This window comes from Cyprinus carpio, chromosome B22 (genome assembly GCF_018340385.1).
Source record: "Cyprinus carpio isolate SPL01 chromosome B22, ASM1834038v1, whole genome shotgun sequence".
NCBI classification, from domain to species: Eukaryota; Metazoa; Chordata; class Actinopteri; order Cypriniformes; family Cyprinidae; genus Cyprinus; species Cyprinus carpio.
Window position 1 is genome coordinate 7,145,506 of NC_056618.1, and position 25,673 is coordinate 7,171,178.

General features: G+C 36.2%; 1 long non-coding RNA gene across 1 annotated transcript; it reads right to left on the bottom strand.

Annotated features, from left to right (window-relative positions):
- Positions 1 to 3,717: 3,717 nt before the first annotated feature.
- Positions 3,718 to 9,165, bottom strand: LOC122141567. Its single transcript, XR_006157925.1, has 4 exons — positions 9,120 to 9,165; positions 8,812 to 8,933; positions 8,641 to 8,666; positions 3,718 to 5,381 (listed from the first exon to the last, which is right to left on the bottom strand). It is a non-coding gene; the product is annotated as an uncharacterized LOC122141567 (long non-coding RNA).
- Between the last annotated feature and the right edge of the window lie 16,508 nt (positions 9,166 to 25,673).

The following is a 25,673-nucleotide window of genomic DNA, read 5'->3' on the forward strand; positions in this document are numbered from 1 at the left end:
GAGAGAATCAGTGAAGTATGAATAGAAAGCAGTCTCATTGGCCCGTGTTGTAGATGTACTGAGACAAGTATCTTTGCTGTTACTTCTGTGTATAAAAAAAAAGAAAAAACAAAAAAAAAAAAAAAAAAGACTGTTCTGTGAGTGAGAAAAACTTAAATAAGCTGTTTGATGTTTTAACTGTTTAAAAAGTGAAGCGCTAAACTAAATGTTTGATGTCATTTCCTCTTGCTGCTCCATCTTAGCATCTTTCCGGTAGCAATGTTTCCAGAAACGTGAGTATTTGTAGATTAAAATTTGTATTCTAAAAACAATAAAGCAGTGTTTTGACATGTTTATCATTTCAAGAAAGAGAGTTAATCAAAATATTCCTTATAATCCCTTGAGACAATCATATGTGTTTATATATACCATATATATAAATATATATATAAACACCTCCCCTAAACACCAGCTTTGCTTTTCATCTGTAGCCTCGAGCACTGATGTACAAATCTGTCATGTAGTGACAGTTTCTGTTCACCATTCATAACTCATAACTGAGAATAAATTATTCACAGGCTACAACGAGAAGCTTCACGCACACAGGTTTAAACTTTGGAGTAAAAATTATGGAAAATTACGTTTAGTGATCTAACTGATATTTTTAAAGTAGAATTACTTAGGCTAATCATTTTATAGGAGAAGCTGGTCTGTTATTAATTTTTATGTTGCATCAGAAAGATTCCTGATTGAGTTTGTGTTTTTTCTTGCAGAAATCAAAGTCGAATGCTGTGTATGAAAATGTCCCCAAAAAAAACGATGATCAGATAGTTATCTAGCAGAATGGATTCTCACACAGGACCCTGACTCACACAGTCATTCTCTGCCAGGATGTCATTCTTCTCTCTCAGTTTTTTTTTTTTGCTCTTTGTATCACATGTTTTGGCTTCATCTTTTCTTTGTTTTTCTTTTTGCTGTTAGTTTTTGTATTAGTTTAATTTAGTGGTTCAAAAATAGTACAGCATCCAGAATCTCAACTAAAATGTTCTGTTTTGATTATTAAATATTGACCCCATTTACTGCTTGTTCTTTTTTTGTTTTCATGTCAGTATGCACTACTGGAGACTTTAGCAAATATATCACAAGCACATCATCGCTGTCTAGTGTTTAAAGGAGAAACTCGATTGCGCTATAAATAGATGCTGCTGTACTCAGAGAGGAACAGCTAGAGAACTAATGATAAAATAGACACAGGCCCTAAAACGTAACTTTCACATCTAGAAAATCTATGGAATGTTTAAAATTAATGTCATATGGTTCTACCAATTAATATTCTAAAATATGATTTTCATAATAAACAAATGTACAGAAGCAGAACTAAAAGAGTGCGTGAAATCTGTATTTATAGCACTTAAATGAGCAAAGAAGCTAATAAAATGCATGGTAAAACAAATCCATGATAGCGTTTCCACTTCTGCCCACAAGAATAAAAACAGGTTGCGGCAGTCAGAAAAGAGAAAGGCTGCAAACTAACCGTCACTTCCTCGGCAGCTGTACAAACACCCTCCCTGCAGTGTTTACTAGTTTAGGCCTAATTTAATTCCGAGGTAATATAATACAAAGCATACATTTTTGATAAATGTAGGAAGGTAATTACTGGAAGACACTCTGTGAATGTTTGGCCTCTTGACGGTTCTTCCAGCAGGAGAGGCGCTTGGCGCTTTTGAGGCCTGCAGTCATTACTGCACTAAAATGGTGATAGCCTATACTTTCCCCAATGCACTACAAGTAAAATCCGATAATTATTGTGTATAACTTGAATTTCATATAGCATTGATCCAATCCTCTGAATCCTTTCAGTTTCTCCTTAAGAAAATACCAAGGAAAACTCTTATGTGCTTCAACTGGAGTTTCAGAATACCAAAGTCTGCGATTGAACTCAAACTAAATGAACACTGCAGTTTTATCTGTACAGAAATGTGGTTTGATCGCTTCATCTGGATGCATTTGGTTGCTGTGTGTGTAGTTTGTGAGGGAAGCGTTTCATCGTTTTATTTATTTATTTATTTGTTTTGTCCTGACAATGAGAATCTCACAATCTTTCACTAAACACAACACAAACACACTTCACAGTGAAATAAACTGCAGTCCAGTAATGTTGGTGTAATGGTTTCCGACAATAAATAACCCACACAGTAGATGCATGTATCTAATATACAACATTTTACTGTTCTGCTATTCATTTTTATACAGGGCCTGAGCCATATCAACTGCGGTCTTAACTCCCGCATAGCGAAGCAGCCGCGCAAGAGAGAATGGGGCCAGTCTCCGAGTAAGGCACTGCGTCGCTTTTCAGCGCGAGCTGTGTGAAGAAGCCCAGTTCCACCTCCATTGCGTTGGAGAAGCAACCCGCGTAAAATGCAGTTTGCACACTCCAGCTCTAGGGAGAAGGGGTATAACTGCATGCTACAAAAAAATGAAAACCCCTAAACCTAACCCACACCTGACCCCTAACCATAACCAGTAAATTTGGCTGCACGGAAGGATTGGCACTGAATAGCTTGATGCAAAAAATTTTCCACAATCCACTTCAGTGCAAACTCCGCCCCACAGCTGATTCTGAAGTTTTTATTGGTTGTGTCAGTTTAAAGTGTTTCCTACACTATGAAAAAAAAATGCTAACCCCTAAACCTACCCCACACCTTACCTTAACCAGTTAAATTGACTGAATGGCAGGATTGGCACTAAATAGCGTGGTAAAGAAAGTTGCAGTTCAGGAGATAAACAGTTAATAAGATTATGCGATATGTGACTCAATGGACAGTAGCACCTTTTTAGTTACATCCAGCATCACTACCCCCTCCTAGCCTGCGAATTTCGTGCCCCAGGACGGCCCCGTTGCTTGGAATAAAATGATAGAGTAAAATCTTTGTCCGTCCTATTTCATCATAAATTGGATCAAAGATCATGAAGAGATTCGGACTTGGGTCCAAACACCACTGACCACGAGATTTGGGCTCTGCTCTCATGGATGGAGACTTTTTTATTTATATAGCATATTTTTATTTTAGAGGAACTAAAAATGTTTCATTTATAAAGTTTTATTTTGAAATGTAAGTCAGTAACAATTGGCTGAAGCCACAGCCAATGGTGAAAGTCTTTGCGAAAGCAGACACACCCATAGATATGATGAATACACAACATTAGAATATATATTTTATGAATTTGTAAATTACTATTCTAGTTCCAGGCCAAGTGCATGCAACCACTGGCGCCTAATTTTCAAGTCTGCTGAAAAAAACTATGCAGTCCAGCAGTGCTGTTGCAACCAGCAACACTACACCTACGTACTATCCTGACCACTGTAAATAAATCTACGCTAACTTGAAGCTATCCTAACTGATGCAATACTATGCTACTAACTATGCTTCTAACAATAGCCGCCGCACAGTAAGTAGACATTCAAAAGGTCCTTTTTTACCACCGTGGATTTAGCCGCCGCAGTATAAATGCCATGCTAAATAGATGCTGAAATACTCTATCCTGATCATTTTCAATACTTGCTACAGTGATTTTGACAGAACAAGATGGTTTTATACTGCCAAGGGCATGGTGGCTCGTACCAAGGGCGTGGTGAGCTGGAAAAATGCTTACGTTACCTGCCACCGCTTACGTCACGTACCACCGCAAACATCCAATAGGAAAAATCAACTGCAGTTGCACCGTTTTTACACCATATATTGTAGAAATAAAACACTTTATACTCAAATGTCAAAAAAGTTACTCGAATCAATGAACAGCACTAACAAAGCCCCATGCAGTGCTTTATACAACACACATTGTATCAAAAGTTGTACAGGGCTTTAAAAAAACATTTTCTTTGGATGCTGCAAAAGAAAACCAAAAGGGAAAAAAATGTTTCTAAAAATATTGCACTAAGTGTGCAAGGCACGTTTTGGTTTTCTGCTGAGGTTGCAGAACTGAATTTGGTGAGGGGTGACACTGAAATAACATTTCTAAAAGCATTTACAAAAGCAGAACCATAATAAATTTCACCTACTAAATCTCACTGTACTTATAACTCCAGCTAAAAAAGCTAAAAAGCTTTAGTTACAAAGGAAAAAAGAAAAACAATTGACAAAGAAAGTATAATTTTTCAAATGAAGACATTCAGGGTAAAGTAGCAAACCTCTGAACATTATAACAAAGTGCATATTTGTGTTATAACAGTAAAAATGACTTACAGTAAACAAACTTTCATGTCTCAAGTAACACATTTAGAAGTTAATATATAACAAACTATTTATTAAAAAAAAAAAAAACACTTATTTGGCATTTTGTTCTGGTCCAGATATTGCAGTTCCTGTTACTACAGGTTCAGTTCCTGAGATCCAGTTCCCAGCGTTTTGATCAAAGACACTATGGTGATACTTCATGGATCAACACTTGCAGGATTTGAAACTTTAGCCACAAATCTATGACCCCACAAACAAACAATTACAAATATTTTAAAGTATAAACAAATGCAAGGGTAATTTCACTAAATGCAAACTTAAACAAATGAGTTCTTTACTTTTAAAATGCATTCATCATAATGACGTTTATATATTAATAATTAAAATCAAAGTAATCATTTTTCCTGCGTATCAATTTTAAATGAAAGATTAGTGAAGAGTAAAGTAGATAAGGGGTTAAAAATGAACCGGCTCGGATGCAGTAGTGTCAGCTCGCTGACGGTCGTGGCATCTAGCCCGACTGACTCGGAATCGGGCAGCGAGTCGACAGGCATCCGGCTCGAGTGCGCGGCAGACGTGTTGGGCCGAGTGGAAAGTCTCCGGCAGGCGAGACACTAGCCGGATCTGGCCCGAGTGTATTTTGCTATCTGGGTAATTATCTTATCCCTTTTTTGGGGGAGTTAAGTTTTAGTTTTCTATTTTAGAAAAGAAAACATGAAATTTAGTCACGCTGCACAATGGTTTAACTGATCATCATGATTACTTTTGCTCAATCTAATTTTTATTATATTTCTCATACATTTTTTTTTTTTGAGAAAAAAAAACTATATTTTAATAAATTAAAACCTAATTATCTTTAGTCTGCTGAATTCTAAATCTGTAATATAATAAGCTATATCTGAGCTATTTCTCTTTGTGCAATGATTGCTTTATCCACTTCTCTCGTTTCACAACTCCTCTCAATGATTCTTTTCAATTAAAATATCAAAATAAAAAACAGGGTTATGTTAATGTCTCACTGGCCGCCTCAGACTCAGTCTGATTTGATGACGATTCATGAGGAGTGTTTGTCACTACAAGCTCAGACTGATTTGACGACAGTTCATTAGGAGGCTTTGCCTCTACAAGCTCAATCTGATTTGAGGATGATTCTTCAACACCAGTTTCCTGTAGAAAAACAGAAAAAATAAAGAAATAAATAAAACAGATAAATAAATATTAAGCTAATTTACTAAACATTTTAATTATTTATTGGTTTTTGTAAATATCCTGGAATATGGTCACTGACATAAATGTTACATGTTTTTTTATATTAAAATTAATATTTTGTATTTTTTTTTTTTTTTTTTTTTACTTACCACCATAATACCTTATGGTTAAATTAAATTGGAAAATGTAATAAATGATTACAATTATATTATAACATAGAGGTGGACAGTAACAAAGTACATTTACTTGATTACTGTACTTAAGTACACTTTTTGAGTATCTGTACTTTATATTTTTTTCTGGAAACTTACTAAATTAACTTCACTACATTATACACAAATATAATACTTTTTACTCCGCTACATACATTTATATTAAGGTTCCCAAGTAGAAAGTCGTTATATGTAGGAGTTTTTTCCAGTGTGTGCATTTTCAGATTCAATGAACCCTTTTTTTTCTAACCACTTAAATTTCTTTAATACACCTTAATTGTAACTTATTAGGTTATATTTTTGTTTACACATGGTCAAATATTTTTTTGTTTTTACACATGATTTAAATCTAAAAATACTAGAGCATGATCAATATTATCTTTCAACGTACTGCCAGTGACAGGCTGTTGCACGCATAAAATGCAACCTTTTTTTGACAGTTTATGATTTATATTAACATTACAGAACAGAGCATGATCAATATTATCTTTCAACGTTCAATTTCAATAAATGTAATTGCACAAACTATATAGGCTAATTTCTATTTGTTTATTGTGAAATAACTCAACCATATGTGTTTTTTTTTTCTCTCCTCTGATAAGCATTGTTCAGGGCTGCCAATCCCAAATGCTTCAATGCTTTCTTACACTTTTGGGAAACACAGCCCTGTTTGAATGCACTGTCAGAAGTGAGTGAACCCTCTCCGTGATGGATTGGTTCTGTTTTGCAACATTTGCGTGTGTTCAGTTGAGCAGGAAAATAGTTCTATCCTACACAACATTTGCTAACATAGATTATTTGTTAAATTCAATGCATTATTTTTTTGTTAAAGAAACAAAATCACTGGTAAATAAAAAAAAAAAAAACATTGGTATCAATATTTTTTGTTCGAGTATCGATACTTTCGATACTCACATCAGTATCGATATATTGATACTTTGGATCGATATGCCCATCCCTACTGGCACCTCAGGACCTTCCCTGCAAACTAAACAACTGCACTACTGCACCGCATGCTCTAAAATGGCAAATAAAATATAAAAGACACATTTAAAGTGTAGTGCGATCATCTGTGTGTTCACCACATTGATTTTAAAAAGACAACTGTATGTGATGTCTTACATAGGCCAAGTGCAATGATCAATGATCATATAAGATAAATGATCGCTATATGGTAAATAAAAATTACCTACACCTTGATCTACATGACAAAGAAAATTTTGTTTTTATTCTGTGTGAACTCATGTGTATGTGTTAAACTCATTAAATCTCTTTGGAAAATTAACCATGTTTTTACTATAGTTAGTTATTATTTTTATTATTATTGGTATTAGCGGTAAAATCACAGTTTTCACAAATTGACTATTCTCTCACTAAAGTAACCATAATTATGCTATTTGTAGTAAAACTACAGTAACCACAAATTTAACAGTTTTATTATAGTAACTATAGTTTAATATTTGTAGTTAAACTATGGCAATACAAAATGTTAGGCTAATATATCCATCAAAAAAATGGCTGCTATTAACATATATATAAAAATCTTACTACTCAGGCCTAATGGTAAATTGCTGCTAAAAACTGGTCAAGGAAGTATAGAAATCCGATCATTATTTAATAAATACATTTATTTTTTATTTTTTTTTGCAAACAAATGATCAATAAGTTGGTTAAATGATCACACGTCAAAATGTTTTACTTCACTTTTTTACAACTTTGGAATCTAAACCGGGAATCGATAAAAATTGAAATCAATAAGCAGAATCAGTCAGAATGGATAAAATTCAAACAATACACAACCCTAGCCACATGTAAAATTCAAAACTGATTTATGAGCATTTTATGAACACTGATCAGTTGATGGCAAAATTCAAAAATATGGTTCTTTGGCACAACTTCCACACCCATGGCCATACTGAGAGAGTATGTTCCAGTTTTCTGAAAAGTTTTCTTTTCAGTGTTCAGTATTAAAATGAGTTCAGTGTAGCTGTATGAGTGTTAAATAATAAAAAAAATATGAATATCTTCATTCAGTTGTTCAATTTCTATAGGTTTGGTAACACAAAAGCTCTTAATTCCAAAGATAATACAAGCTAATCAGTTTATTCAGTAGGTTGCATTGATGGCATAAGGTATTGTAAAGGCTGATGATATTTCTCTGCGTCAAAATTATGCCGTAGGTTGTGCGCAGTATGTGCAGGCTGTGGCGTAGCCTGACGTGCACCTCTCCAAAAATGTCACAACGCATTAAATTTACGCAGACTGTAAATGCTGTGATAGGTCTGTGTGTTTTTGCACTTTAATATATTTTAATGCTACAAAAAACAAAAAGCAAAGAACAAGTGTCTTATTTATTATAAAATGTAGCATTACATCACTTTGTTTTCTGTGACAAACAGTTGTCCTCCCATGGTACAAGGTTTTGTGTAGATTAAAATTAATAATTGATCTGTCATTTGAGATTAATTTGAGATTAATTTGCCACCCTACACAGCTGATGCTTCCCCGATAAGCTGCTTCTATTTCAGCTTTTGCCAATGCCGTGGTCTGCGGGTTCCACCAGCAACATGCCCGTGGAAACTACAGTTTGCATGTGTACTGCACATGCGGACAACGATGCAGAAATATAAATCAGCCTTAAGTATACAATGTGACAATACAAAAAACAATGCATCTACTTTTTACTTTATACTTAAGTACTTTTAAAAGCATGTACTTTCGTACTTTTACTTAAGTTAAAACCTTTCTTTACAACTTTCACTTGTAGTGGAGTAGAATTTGACCAGTAGTATCTGTACTATCACTCAAGTAATGAAGTTGTGTACTTAGTCTGTCTCTGATAACATAACATTTAATCACACCACTGTTTTTAATATAAAGTGTAACAGAATGAGAGCTGTGCTGTCTTGAAGAGTCAGTTATTACCGGAGTTTCTATAAAAAAATATTGGTGTTTTCAAGCAATATTTATTTATTTTTTAAGATTCAGTTCACATTGTATCTCACCTGATGACTTCGCTGCGTCCTGATGTCTGGTAGAAAAATAATAATAAAATTAACACACATTACTTTGATTAACTGGTATGTGTATATAAAAAAAAAACAGCCTTTGTTTAAAGATTATTTCCACAAATCTCAAATTTACATCTTGTTAAATCAGCTGTATATAACACTCACATTTCCTTCTTGAATGGCACTTGCAGAAGTAAATTAAAAAACAGCAGATGCAACCAAGAACACCAGAACACCAGAAACAGCAGAAACAGCAGAAACAGCAGAATATATTCCTGTTCGGTCAGCTGAGAACATAGGAGTCATTATTATAACTGGGCAACTGATAATCTGATGATAACACTGATGTGAGGGGAGGAAGGCATGGTTTAAGTCAACCACAATGAAAATATTTACTGTGTTGATTAAACATTTCAAACTGGATTGTAAAACTGCTCAAGGGAAAGTTCACTGAATGACTAAATGATACTCACCAATGACAGTAACACTGAAGCTCTTTTCACTGGTGACGCGGATTGTACCCTGCCTCTGAATCTCTCTTCAACAAACACAAGATTCACCTTTACCCTTCCTCTTAATCTCCATACATCAAGTTTGATTGTCCAGCTTCAGTCTGTCTCTGAATCTCTCATCACCATCTTCACACTGGACATCTGTACCGATCTTACTCTGAGCTCTAGTGATTACAGCGATGCGAGTTTCATTAAAATGCCACATTAAACTGCCTGGTTTGTTTAGGTGAGTGTCTAAAGTGACAGATTCTCCCTCCTTCACTGACTTTCTCTTCATTTCATCTCCTTCAGCAGCAGAAACACCTGAAACACAAACCAACAGCTGCTGGAGGATCCTTTTGCTGAAAACAACAAAACAAACTTCACAACATAAAAGAACTGTGGATGTGAGTTAAAAACTGTTAAAACTAAGAACTAGTTAATGAGGATTTTTTTTTAAAGGGGTCATATGATGCAGCTAAAAATAACATTATTTTGTCTATTTGGTGTAAAGAAATGTGTTTATGTGCTTTAAGGTTCAAAAAACACATTTTCTACATACTGTACATAATTTTTTCTCCTCTATACCCCACCTTCTGAAACACTAAATTTTTATAAAACTCATCGCTCTGGAAAGCGAGGTGTGCTCTGATTGGCCGGTTATCAAGTGCATTGTGATTGGCCAAATTCCTCAAGGGTGTGATGGAAATGTTATGGCCCTCACTATACTGTGATGACCTGTCTGGCCGGGAGCGATGAGACAAAAACATGAAATGCCATTATAAACAAATTATTTGTTGCATCCAGTGGGGACATAACCACATGTGACGACGGGCCCCACTTTTTTCCACGGTGGACTCCACGAAGTTGATGTATTTCCTCAGCGACCAGCACGGATCAGCTCCAGACATGACGAAGTGGCTATCGTCCTCGTTTTGGAAGGCCATACAAAGTAGTTTCGCTTTCACATCCAAACACACAGCGTCTATACGACATGACGGTGACGGCAACAACAAGACTACAACGAGAATTGAAGTTACACCTTCTCTCTTTGCATGAACATCTGGGCGGCGTTATGCAAATCTTCCTACATAGTGACTTAGACATGTGGGGGGCGTGTTGGGGGGGGTGTTTTTTGACTATTAACTTTTATAAAGAATATCTCTTTGGATTTGAGACTTCAGTCTTTGCAACTTCACAGATCTTCTTCATGCACCAAGAGCTTGTAACACTCCAGTGCCTGGCCTGAACTAATGAATCATGGTTCGTTGAACATCTAAAACAATGCAGACCCAACGCTTGTAGATTTTGAATTCAGGCATATAAAATGAAACCTTTTTACACCAAGTGCCTGGCCTGGCATTCCTTGGCTAAAACCCAAAGCTTTTAGCCCCTGAACTCATGCAGGTAAATCAAACTCTCTGCAAGCTGAATGACCGGCCTAGTGCCAGCATGGCTGGGTTTAAATTGCTTTACGACCCCCCCACGGCACGACGAGACATTCCACAGTCACGTTTGAGCAGCTCTCTGCACCTTTACACACACACACATATGCGATGATTATGATTTTCACACACACACACACACACACACACACGTTTCTTTACACTCATCATGTAAGTCATTACAAAGATGTGTTTGATAGGTTTGTGCTTTGCATAGCTGGCAAGTGCTGTTATGCGATGATTATGATTTTCTGATTTATAACTTGGAAATGTTTCTCCTAATTAATATTCTCAAATAGAGTCATGATTTTATAAACCTACCTCTGACCAGGTCATAAAACTTTATGACCCAACTGGGAGAAACAGAAAAAGCCCAGCTTGCTAGGAATTCTTGTAAGGAAAAAGGGAAGTAAATGTATTCTAAATGTATTGACTATATTTCCTTTCTGTGCTTAGATGTCTTCCATATCAAATTGGAGTATCTGCAATTTTATTGTCTGTTAATCAAACCTTAAATGTGTGTAATTCTGCATATGATTGTAACTTTATGTTTCTCCTACCTTTACCTGTCATTCTTGGTATCTGTTTAACCGTCTTGCTTTGACCGAACCACTCATACATAGGAAATTACAGTAAAATGTATTATTCTGGAATTACCATCTTGCTGGAATATAACTGCTGAATTCTGAAAACACCATAACTCACTCGAGTGGGTGTCTCCCCAGAGACAAAGGAACTTTTTCCCCCGCTTCAGATCGTGGACGTTCATTGGTTGTTCGGGCGAACAGAGGCGTGAACCCAGTCGCTTCATAAGAGACTGTCTCGTTGAACTTTGTTTTGTCGGCACTTTGTTTCGTCGCACTTCATCCGAGAGAACGTCTGTCGCGATGGCTCCTTAGGGAGCTTTCATCTCCGTTTTTCTTTTCTTTTCTTTACTAAGTTGTATTCTCATATTCGCCTCTCCCTACACGAGGTAGACGAACTCTGAATCATTTCTTTGGTAACTCCCGTTCGTTGAACCTTTGAAACTTCGCGCGAGTCTGCTCGCCCCGGAAGACACGAGAGAACATGTCCCAGCTCCAAAAGAACGACACACGCACGCTTGTCTTTAGCAGGCACAAAGATACCCACATGCAAGTATTATTTTCTATAGATATTTAAACGCTGCTTAATGTTGTCTATTCCCTTTTTCAAGGTGATCTGATTCCTTGTCTTTCAAAAGGTTACTGTATGTGATTTTGCCATACTATTCTAACACTCATATATACCCCCTATTTCTCTCTCACCTTATCTCGCTCACCCTTTCAATCTCTCTCTCATCTGTTATCCGTTTTTGTCTTGCATTTGTTTTTACTGTTTGTATTGTTATACGCATATTTACTCTGTGTGAATCGTAGTTTGATGTATTATTAGTTCAATTATTAAAATCCAATATATATTCATGATTGCTTCTGTCTAAAATGCTCACATCACGAAGTCAATGAAATGTTTGATCTTAGCTACAAAGCTTATTTGTTACTTTTCAATAACCTAAATTTTATAAGGACGGGAGAATGGTTTCATGGCCAGAAACTATTTTTCCTGGAATTATAAGAAGTGATAACTTTATTGAAAGTTGATAAGTTAATCTTACGGCCGTTTGCTGGACAAACCACTGTTTGATTTGCATTAATTCCCAGTAAAAAGATATCACGTTAATTGATATTAAGAATGGAATATTGACATATTATTAATGAGTAAGTTACAGTGCCTTGTAATGAGTTATTGATATATACAATTGACCTATTTTTCATCTTTAATAATTTTAATGTAACTGTCATATGAGATATATATATATATATTAATCATATTCCTGATTAATTATTAAAATTCCCTATATATCATTTGAGCTAACGTTAATGTACTACCCCGGCTGGTTACAATTATACTGAACTAAACTTATAGTTAAATTAAATTTCACTTCACTGTTTTTGAAGGAATTATCTATTCTGTAAACTATATCTATGTGAATTCATATAAAAGAGGAAAAACACATCTGAACATCACTGCAAAAATATCACAAAAACACATTAATGATGTGATTTAAGACTTAAAACATAATGACTCACCAGTGACAGTAACACTGACATTCCTCTGGATGCTGCTGCTCCTGATGATGTATAGTGTATAATCTCCAGAGTCTGTGGTTCTGGATGTCTGTGATGGTCAGAGATCCAGTCTGATGATCCAGCTTCAGTCTGTCTCTGAATCTCTCAGCATCATCATCACACTGAACATCTGTACAGATAAAACTGAGATCTCCACTGATTTCAGCAATGATAATGCCATTAAAACGCCATCTAATCTCTTCTTGTTGGTTTGTTTCAACATCAGTGTGTAAAGTGACTGAATATCCCTCCTTCACTGATACTTTGCCTGAATCAACAGAATAACATGAAGAAGAAATCAACAGTTCATTACAAGTCAAACAGAAAACAACAGGGAATCCCCTCCTGAAGTGGTTAAGAATGAATACGTTCAAATCCATCTCTAAAACATTTCAGAGATCATTTACACCTGGTCATTTCACAATCAAACAGCTTTCCAATCAGAGAAAACGCATGAAGTGTGATAATTGTGCTCTTTTTTCACCATGTTAAGATACAATGTCACATTTTTCTACGAATATGGTTTTTTTTATTTTTAATCCTATTGTTTGAATCTCCTGCACAAATAACATGTTTTCTTTACAATTCTATTAATTCAGCAGAAACTAAAAGTGACTCACATCACATTCAGTGTACACTGATCAGTTTATGCACAAATGTCTTGACTTGAAAGTAGATGAAAGTAAATGGCTGCAGATGGAACTGGACACATATGAGATAAAAGACAGATATATTTTTATAGTATCAATATGAAATTATACTCACAAGTTACAGAAACATCGAAGATCTTTACAAGGCTGCCACTGATCATTAGTTTATATTCTCCAGCATCTTCAGTTCTGATGTTCATGATGACCAGAGATTTAATATGATCCAGAAACAGTCTGTCTTTGAATCTCTCTTTACACCAGTCATTAGTACAGATCTTACGGAGATCAGCAGTGATTTCAGCAATTAGGATGTCATTAAAATACCATCTAATCTCTTCCTCTTCGTTTGTATTAACACCAGTGTGTAGAGTGAGTGAATGAGCCAAACAATCAGGAACCACACCTGCACAAACACCAGACACAACTGAAGTGAACAGTTCATTATGAGCCAAACAATCAGGAAAGGATTGTAAATAAAAAAATAAAAATAAAAAAAATTATCCAGATCATAAAGATTGTGAGTAGTCAAATATGTCTGGATTCATGATGTAACACATGCAAACAAACAGCAGAAGAATAAATATCTTATATATCTTAAAAGAATAGTTTACCTCAAAATGAACATTTCCTGATTATTTACTCATCCTCATGCCTTCCAAGATTAATATGACTTTAATTCATTAACAGAAATTAAGAAAAACATTCCAGAATTTTCTAAATCTAATGCAAATGATCAGACAATGATATCAAAGTCCATTCTATTATATTGGGATGTTTTCCTCAAAATCCTTCACTTCTCTCTTTGGTTGAAGAAAGAAATTAATATTCATCTTGGATGGTTTAGGGATGAGTAAATAATAACTACTCCTACTCCTTTAATGAACACCACACAAGTCATACATTTTACATAGATGAATAATATCTATAATAATACTTCAAGAAAGTGTCGTATTACCACACCATATGTGACCCTGGAGCACAAAACCAGTCATATATACCACGGGTATATTTATAGCAATAGACAAAAATACCCTGTATGGGCCAAAATTATCGATTTTTCTTTTATGCAAAAAAAAAACAAAAAAACTGAAAAACAGAAACCCACATTAGAATATTAGCCTACGTAAAGACCATGTTCCATGAAAATATTTTGTCAATTTCTTACCGTAAAAATATAGATAACATTTTTTAATTAGTCATATGCATTGCTAATAACTTCATTTGGACAACTTTAAAGGCGATTTTCTCAATATTTTTATTAATTTTTTTTTTAATAACCCTCAGATTCCAGATTTTCAAATAGCTGTATCTCGGCCAAATATTGCAGCGGCTTAGTACTGTATTCACGGGTTTTGCTGTAATAATGCAGGGAACCACTCATAAATTTCCTAACTTTGATATTTCCAGAAATATACCTGTAGGGCCCATTTTTTTCATCTGAAATGTGCTGCGATTTATTTCCAAAGCATAAGCGGAGGGGGAACCAACTCCAGGGTAAGGCTAAAAGCAACCAAATGTATTAACAGGGTGGCCACCACTAACGAAAGCGTGGCCACCCCACTCAAAACCGCAGTTTTTGTCCATTTTTTTCTTGACAAGAAATGCATTTATTTAGATGCGGAACCACCCTACAGCAGCCAAATCAGCTTCATTATAAAAACAGCAATTTTCATACTCCCAATCCAAATTCACCACACAAACAAGCGCAAATCAAAAGAACCCAAAAAATCAACATCAGAAAAACAACCCTCAACAGAACAACTATGAAATGTTGTTATATATATAATTGTAAGACTATGCAGGGCTGGGAAGGTTACTTTTAAAATGTATTTCACTACACTACTAATCACCAGGGCCGCATTAAGACTATAAGGGGCCCCTGGGCTTTACCTCTTGAGGGGCCCTTCCAGGGCTCGACAATAAGGACTGCCCGATTGCCCGAGGCTAGTGTGAATGACGCTCGGGACAGTAGACGGAACGGTCACTTGCCCGATCGGGCCAGTGCTGTAGGGTGTGCGTTATATGTAGTCTATGATATCGTAATTGTTGATTTAAACGATCTGATATTATCGAGTATGCATCTCACTTTACAAAAAAACAAACAAAAACACACCCATTCTGTGCACGCATGCACTACATGACATAACGTTAGTCTAGTAGGTTAGACGTGTGCACGTGATTTAGTCTTAATGCCTCAGAATTCAAATATGCCCCTGTATATATTTCATATAATTAATAATTTAATATCTATGTTAACCAATATTACACAAAGAGTGCCGTTTTTTTCTCCAAATATTAGCATGATTACAAATGTGATGATTTTATTCAGCGTACAGTTTAATAAACAAGAACTTAATATGAAGTGACTTAGGCTACATTTTAGACACCAAATCATCTGTTTCGCTGTATTTCGCAAACGAAAATGGTTCCAAAGTCCACAGAATTGTTTCGCGTCTCTGAGCAACACTTCCTGAGTGAATCAGCCCGCTTGAATGAATGGTTGAATCTCAATGATTTGCTCATTAACATTGATTCGCTGCCACCTACTGGCGGGTTTAATTTCAGGTTTAAAATGTCTTGATTTTTTTAATAATTCCACAGTATTTAACGTTTTATATTTTCAACATTAAAAACATTTTTATGCATCTATAACTGCTCTTGACTGATACATTTTTAATAAAGTTTAATCTATTCTATAGTTATACATTAGATTACAATGTCTGTACCTCAAAAATCTCCTGTTTAAACCTACATGAAAAACTTGAAAAGCACCATTTATTTCATTTATATGTTTGTTCTGTTGTATTTATTTATGCTATTACTCGTAATTTGATTATTTTTAACTATTTTTTACTGTTTATTTGTCTAACAATATTTAAAATATAAGTTAATCTAGTAGCTTGCTGTCATTAACCTATTATTGAGGTTAAATGTAACAAAGACAATGAAAACAATATCTATGCTTATTTTATAGGGCCATTTTCTTGTCTTTTACTTTTATTATTTTTTTGTTGGGGGGTTGAGCCCTGCCTTCATCCATTGGAACTGCATAATTAATCGTTAAAAGTTATGGTTCCACCCCTTTTACTGTTAGGCCGTTTGAATCTATTACACGTTACCCCACCAGGTGGCAACAAGTGACTGTTAAAAATGCATTTGTCATGGAATCATTCTCAATTTAATTCAGTTTTGCATGATGTCTGTGAGGGTTTTCTGCACACGGGCTTAGGGTGTGTCAGTCAACACGAGTACAGAGATCTTTTTCATGACTTATTATTGCGATTAAAAAGTTTTAACATCAAGCACGTCCTACACGATTTTCTCATTCATGCATTTTTTTTAGTAAAAAAAAACGAAATGTGCCCAAATATCTTGCTTTAAAGAAGTAATACGAACATCAAGCGCAATTAAGTTTTTGCTTCTGAAGCCATACGCAACTTTAATAGTAACAAGAGTGCTTTATTTAAATCATTATGTTAGTATGATAAGGCCTATTTAATTACATGTATGCAGAATCTTCATCTTTCCCTAAGCCTGCGTTAAAATATGATGTTAGTATCGGAATTTGTTTTAACAAACTGTTCTGACGTTCTACTTTATCTTGTGCTGTTTTTCTTTTTTGCGAACCACTTTCATATATACGAGACATTTCTGTCACATTAGATTAGCTATTAGATTAGTTATTGTCATCATTAGAATAGGCGGCAATTATCTTATAAAGAATTCAACGTAAGTATGTCACGTGAGTTCGATACAGGCCAATAACTCAATGCTTTCAGACAATGATGAATTTTATTGGATTTCAGACAATTAAATAATGCCCACTGTGACTGATGATTGCAGGGTTCATTGAGTGAGAGGGTTTGACTGACACTTCTCGAGCAGGACTTGCAACGCCCGCACGTGCATTCAAAGCAAAGCAATACAGCGTAATTTTAAAGGGACAGCCAACGAATTATAAAATCCGATTACAATATTTTCCGGCATCATCGGGGCCCTCCCCCAGCCCGGGGCCCTGGAATTAAACACAGTTATGGACAACTCAATTCTATTTTATTACAATAACGGTCACGCAGTTTGCACAAAAAGGTGTTGTCAGCACTGCCCTGACGATTTTATCAGTTACCCGTGTAGCAACTAAACGGCTACACATGACATTTCTCACTAGCGAGGAGACAGCGCTGTTTAGAGACGCTGCAGCAGAAGAGTGTTTAGAGACGCACAGAGGTACGTTAGCCTAATTCACACAAGCTCTCTCTCTCTTTCTCTCTGTGTGTGTCTCTGTCGCTGACACGGAGACGCGTTTCTGTGAATACGCACAAATTTTTTTAACGGATGGGCGTTTCGTCCACACGAATCCGGCATTTTCGGAAGGTGAAACCGCTATTTTTTGAAACCGGGTCCCAGAGTGGATAAATCTAAAAACGCCGTATTTGCTTTTTGTGTGGACGGGGCCATCTATATATTTTTTGAAATTATGATCATCACCCCACGTGTCGACCATAGTCAGACACCGCTACGTCACGTAAGAACAACAATGGTTTGTATACAGCGTGCAAGGTTTATGTGCATGCTCCAAGTCTTCTTCTTAATTTTTAGTGTATCTCTGTGGCAAAAATTACAGCGCCACATACTGATCTGCCATGTATGCTACGCCGTTTTCAGTCGGTTTCACTGGTTTTGTGTGGATGCAGATATTTCTCGGTTACCTCAGTTATTAATCTTTCCTTTTTTTTTTTTCAAAACATGAAAACAATTACTGTGTTGATTTAAACATTTCAAACTGGAGTGTAAACATAGCTGTCAACCCTCCCGTTTTTTCCCGGGTTTCTCACGTATTTTAGCTCTTTTCCCGCTGTCTTCCCGTTTTAGTATTTTCCCGTAAAATATCCCGTATTTTTACACTCTGATTGTGTTAGCTCAGAACACGCAACTATCTGTGTCTGTGAAGTGGCTTGCACTTGGGTTGCTAGACCTCCAGTAAAGCAGGTGGCAGTATACAGTAGCTTAGGCTACTATCGAAGAAGAAGACAGTTGCAGCGGCGCCGGCGGGCGTGAGGCAGGGGGCAAGGAAGTCGACCGGAAGTTGAAGTCGGCCGCGTGCCGCCATCTTGTAGCAGAACTTCACTTGCGTTAGCATCCCATTGACTCCCATTCATTTTTGCGTCACTTTGACAGCGAATAACTTTACATCTGAGGCGTTTAAAGACTCCATTTGTCCATTATTTATTTCTAAAGATACACGACAATGTATAAAGGGCTCCATTACCTTCTATGTTACATTATGGCCCCGTAGAAACAGTTTTTTTGTAAAAATAGGCTAACGATTGCGTCATAACCACTCGACTCTCTGTCGCATAGTAGAGAAATTACCGTACAGACAGGAGGAGAAGCTCGCAGGCAATCGGGGAGACGTCAAGAGATATGGCGTACTGGCGTTACATTTTAAAATACAATACAAAATAATTAAACAGAATACTTACTCCTGCTCACTCACGCCAAAGAACTCCCCGCTCAAAACTCGCCGTCTCTGCAAGATTAACGATGGCAGTTTGCACGCACAGCTACTAGAAGGTTTACATCTGTCAGACAGGTTGCTGACGTCATCAAGCTTAGTTTGAGTCTGCGCGTCAGAAACGGAAGTGCTAAAAATCACTAAAAATGGGCTTCACTTGTCTCAATTGAGTTCCACAAACGCCACCCCGGTGGCATCAGGAAAACTGTGAGCAGGGAGGAAGAGGGAAAAAATAGCGGGAAGTGAACTTCGAGAGTACAGTAGATGAGTGTGATGATGTGCGATGATGGATCAGGACGCCGACGGCCAAAATCACCGAATTAATCACCAACCAAAACCGAGGACATTATGCCGATATTTGAGTAAATGGGAGACCACCTTCCACTACCTGACAAGCAGCCATGCAATGTGGGCAAAATTTGTTCAACAAGCTGGACATAACACTAAGGTCGCTCTCTCTCTCTCTCTCTCTCTCTCTCTCTCTCTCTCTCTCTCTCTCTCACTCTCTCTCTCTCACACACACACACACCACACCACACACACACACACACTCTCTCTCTCTCACACACACACACAAACACACACACACTCTCTCTCTCTCACACACACACACACACATACAAACACACACACACTGTCTTTCTCACACACACACTCTCTCTCTCTCTCACACACACACACACACACACACACACTGTCTCTTTCTCTCTCACACACTCACACACACACACACACACACTGTCTCTGTCTCTCCCTCACACTCTGAGTTTACATACAGTATTTATCAAAGACATTGTGGCTCCATTTTCCTTTTCTTTCCTGGTTTTAGGAATCGTGGCATTCCCTGGAAAAATCTAAATGCGTTCAATTCCGATAACGCATTTGTTCAACTGCCTCTTAAACACATTCTTTCTCTCTGTCTGCCTCTTTCTCTCTGTTTCTTTCTCACTCTGTCTCACAACATTAAGCTAAAACATGTTGTAGCAAATGAAAATGTGTAATTAATGTTTACCTTGTTCATAAATAAATCACTTTTAACATATCCATTGGTCTGTCATTCTTTAATATATATTGTGTAGTTATAAACTCTTTAGACTGTTAATGATTAGTGCTTTTTTAAAGTTTGTGGGTAAGAATCGTGTAAAAAAAAAAAAATCCCTTATTTTGGGGATGGATTCCGGGAAATCTCCCTTATTTTCAATGTTCAATGTTGACAGCTATGAGTGTAAAACTGCTCAAGGGAAAGTTCACTGAATGACTAAATGATACTCATTCTGCTGCCAGCCTTCCATAGTTCATAATATCAAAATACCCAGATTCTGTTATTCTTGATTTTCAGATATCCAGACTCCAGAGTCTGTGATTCTGGTGTTTGTGATGGTCAGAGATCCAGTCTGATGATCCAGAGTCAGTCTGTCCCTGAATCTCTCTTCTGAATATTCACACTGAACATCTGTACAGATTTTACACTGATCTCCAGTGATTACAATTTCATTAAAATGCCACATTAAATTGTCTGGTTTGTTTATTACATAAGTGTCTAAAGTAACAGTTTCTCCCTCTTTCACTGACTTTCTCTTCATTTCATCTCCTAAAATATGCTGATGGATACTGCGATTATGCAATTATACTGCTTGATTAAATTTGCATATGCTTTGTAACTTTAAGTAACACAACATAAAAGAACTGTGGATGTGAGTTAAAACAGTTATAACTAGCTGATGGGAATTTATATACTGAACTAAACTTGTAGTTAAATAAAATTTCACTTCAATGTGTTTTTGAAGGAATTATCTATTCTGTAAACTATATCTATGTGAATTCATATAAAAGAGGAAAAAACACATCTGAACATCACTGCAAAAATATCACAAAACACATTAATGATGTGATTTAAGACTTAAAACATAATGACTCACCAGTGACAGTAACACTGACATTCCTCTGGATGCTGCTGCTCCTGATCTGTAGTGTATAATCTCCAGAGTCTGTGATTGTGATGTTTGTGATGGTCAGAGATCCAGTCTGATGATCCAGCTTCAGTCTGTCTCTGAATCTCTCATCACACTGAACATCTGAACAGATCTTACTCTGATCTCCAGTGATTTCAGCGATGAGAATGTCATTAAAACGCCATCTAATATCTTCTTGTTGGTTTGTTTTAACATCAGTGTGTAGAGTGACTGAATCTCCCTCCATCACTGATACTCTGCCTGAATCAACAGAATAACCTGAAGAAGAAATCAACAGTTCATTACAAGTCAAACAGAAAACCATGTCCATGAAAATATTTTGTCAATTTCCTACTGTAAAAATGTTTCTAAGAAAAGTAGATCAGTAATGTTTTTTTTTTTTTTTTTTTGCACCTTCAGATTCTAGATTTTCCAATAGTTGTATCTCAGCCAAATATTGCCATATCCTAAAAAAAATGACCCCATGACTGGTTTTGTGCTCCAGGGTCACATGTATGTTATTTATATTATTATTATTTTTTTTTATTGACTCTCAGGGCCAGAGTCACATATAAGAATTCCATTGGAATTCAGTGGTAGGAAAAATCTCCTTATATATAATAATTTTACAATGACTGCTGTATTTATTTATAAACAAAATAAAGGGGTGGATTTAGTCACAGTAGTGTCTTTTTATTCACAACACTCAAATGGAATAGAAAACTCAGAATTTAAGATATAACTTTGGAACAGAACAAACAAACATTGATGAGATCACACAACAAGCGGAGGTGCTGTCTCTGACTGAGGAGCACATTCAAACCATTTAATGCACAGCTAGCTGTGGACTATCTGCTGAGATTCATCAGGCTTAAATTGTGGGAGACTTTCACCACAGATTCCTGACTTTAACCCCATTGAAAGTCTTTGGGATGTGCTGTCGACTACACTGACTGTCCAAAAAAAAAAAAAAAAAATCGCCCACCATTTCATCAAACTTCCATTAGCTTTGATAACATAGTAGACAGACTTGTTTAAATCTTAAAAAAAAAAACCTACTGTCTTAAGGGGTGTATACTTTTTTTATCCACTGTATACTATGGAATTATATTTGCTTCAAAAAAAAAAATGAACGTAACTTTATAAAACTGACCGTAACGAAAATATAAAAAATATGCAATTACAAAAGAAGAAAAAAACACAAAGAAAATGAAAAAAAAAAAGAAACTCAGTATCACAAATTTAACAGGCTCTTCAAATATGCTTCATTCTTTGTTAATGTTTTTCAAAGATTAGTTTTCGGTAATCGTGGATTCTGAATGCATTGCCACAGATTTCGCTTACGCTTCGCAGCTTTCGTTTGGTGTTTTGACACAAACCTATCGTGGGGGCGGGCTTAACAGTGATCTACTCTGATTGGATAGTGAGCTTTTGATGGACAGGTGCTCTCTGAACTGGAAGTACTGACGTCACTCAGTGGTGCGCATATTGGAAAGCTCTCGCGGTGATTTGTATGCAATACATTTTTTTTAATTTATTTATTTTTTAAAATGCTTTATTGTCAACAAGTAGCATGTACAGTGCCATATCTCACTACATAACAACACATTTCACATGCCTCAACAAAAAAGGAACAGTACAAAACAAAATGAAATAAAAAAAAGAAGAGGGTACATAAGCATCTTTTTACAGAAAAATATGTGTTTATACATACATTTCCATAGGATATTACTAATCAATTTTAATACAGAAAAATATACTTTGCAGGTCAGCACCATTATTTATTATTATTATTGTTTTATTATTATGTAAAAATGTTAAAGGAGGAGCATATATGAATTGTTTTAATTGCTTTACTATTTTTAGATTTTGATATCACATCTACAATCATTTTAATCTCTTTTTCGAGCACCATAAGCCTTTTGTATTTTTTGTAAAACTTGCATTTTTGAATGTGAAATTTACATAAACATAAAATAAAATTTATAATAAAACCAACATCCTTTAAAGAGTGATCCTTGATATAATAACCCAAAATCACGTTTATAAGATAATGAAAATGTTTTTAAGATATTATCAGCAATAAAAACCTCCACATTATTCCAGAAATGCTGGGTATATTGGCAGGACAAGAAACAAATGAGAAATTGTTTTAGTGAAGCATTCACAAAAAAGAGAGTTTTAAAATACATTTTAATTATATGATAATTTAAAATTTTTGTAGGAATTGTTTTGTTGGATAAACTCTATGAATTAATTTATATGATATTTCCTTAAACTTATTTGTAAGGAAGCATTTTTGAGGTAATGACCAAACTTGAGTCCAACTTACATTATTAAAGATATTGTTCCAGTAGAAAATAACATAAGGCGTAGAAATATTCTCTTTTAAAAACAAGGATCTAATTTTATAGAACCTAGAAAAAAAACCTGAGCCGACAAAGGTATGTTCAGGTCCAGGGGGACAGACAGAGAGTGTCTGTACACATATGTACACCTGCAGGAATGGCCCTACTAAGCACCTTGAATTCTTTTAATGTAATAGGTATTTTGTATCTTGAGATAAAGTCTGTAAACGTAAATAAAGTCCCATCATTATTAAATAACTGACTCACTAATAACAACCCATTACTAAACCAATTGTGAAAAAATAATACAAAATATTGGCATGATTTCAGATAAGAAAACTTTGAGGGGATCTGTATGCAATATGTGTGCTTTGTATTACTAAATATGTAAATAATATTTGGCCTTCGATCGTCTCAGTCTGTAAAGATGATCTCTTGTCCTTCAAGGCAGCTTGAAGTAAGCTTGTGTTACTGAATGACAATAATAACCCGGAACAAACTGCTGCACACTGTACATCTGTAACACAAGCTTACTTCAAGCTGCCTTGAAGGACAAGAGCTCATCTTTACAGACTGAGACGATCGAAGGTCAAATATTATTTACATATTTAGTAAAACAAATCACGACGTTTTGCAAACACGCCACTGAGTGACGTCTGTACTACCCGGTCAGAGAGTACCTGTCCATCAAAAGCTCACTATCCAATCAGAGAAGATCACTGTTAAGCCCGCCCCCACGAGAGGTTTGTGTCAAAACCACTGATCTATAATATCTGGATTGCTCATGACGTCATGAAAGTGAAGCCGCCGTGCCGCCATATTGGTAATCCCTAGTGTGCTTAAACGTTCAATTGAATTAATAGGAAATTGTATGATTTTAATGAAAAACCATCATCTAACAAGTCAGCGTTTATAAATCTGAAGTATCTCTGTACATTATTACAATGCAAACACCCTAGGCATGTAAACGGTTATTTGTGTAAAGTGTCAGGAATTTCCCCTACTTATTAAAAACCTATGTTCATTACAGTAGCGAACATCATGAACATGATAAACATCAGACGGACACGACCTCAGCATATAAAACAAACGACAAAGTGCTCATTCTGAAATCTGAATTTATTCAGAGAAATAACTGACTATATACAGTACGGATTTAAAGACATAAAGCTTTATTTCCAAGAGTAAATTAAGCTTTTCATTACATCATAAAGCAACATTAACAACATAATTGTATTATTCATTGTAATATATTCAAATTCATTTCTGATACTAATACATTCATGTTTCATAATTCCTGAATAATTATGTTCATAAAGAAAAAAGCTATATTTTGTGTTGGATCGTTACCTGTGTCATCAGTGCAGTAGCCCCTCACTGCAGAACACAAGATCCAGGGGGCGTGGTTGGATCCCCATCTAGGGGGTGGAGATTGGTAGGGATGGGGGTGGAGATGGGTAGGTTTAGGGGTGGAGATGGGTAGGTTTAGGGGTGGCGGTTGGTGGGTTTAGGGATCAGGGGGTGGAGACGGGTAGGTTTAGGTATATGTAAGGTGGGAGGAGTTGGATCTGGATCCAACCATGCTCCCTGGATCTTGTGTTCTGCAGTGAGGACCATCTCCATCAGTGCGCAGCAGACACACCCAGCTAAACGATTTAAATATATCGCTTATCCTGACCCAAAAGACAGTAAACACTGCAGATAACATCTGAAGTAAACATTAATTTACATACAAACTAGTCCCGTTTGACTGATTTGCTTCAAATCGGGTGATTTTAGGACAGCGGTTTGAATGTGACTCGGTCCCCGGTAGGGATTAGTAAGATGGCGGATCGAACACTTCCGGTGGCTTCACTGCCTGCTGGCAGTTTAGAACCAGGGGGGTAGGGTTTCATATTTTAAGAAGCATCCCAGGGCGCTGCCATTGGCTAGTGGACCCCCCACCTGCTGTTAGCATTCCATTGACTCCTATTCATTTTGGAGTCACTTTGACAGCGAATAACTTTACATCTGAGGCGTTTAAAGACTCCATTTGTCCATTCATTATTTCTAAAGAAACACAAAAAAATGTATAATAGGCCCCATTACCTTATATCTTACGTTATGCCCCCATAGAAGCAGTTTTTGTAAAAAATAGGCTAACGATTGCGTCATAACCTGCGACTCTCTGTCGCACAGTAGAGAAATTACCGTATGGACAGGAGGAGAAGCTCGCAGGCAATCTTTTACTGCCTATGAGGCTATCGGGGGGACGTGGAGGCATGGAGTCAAGGGAGAAGCCCATTGAGAGTCCATAAAAGACACGGGACAAAATCATTCAACAACGTCTGCAAGATTTGGTGGGTGATTCAGATTTCTCTTGGCACAGCGATTAGAAGACTTACAATTGTCAGACAGGTTGCTCACGTGACATTTACGTCATCAAGCTCAGTTTGAGTCTGCGCAGTATGCTCGACCCCAGGAAGTGCGTGCTTCTAAT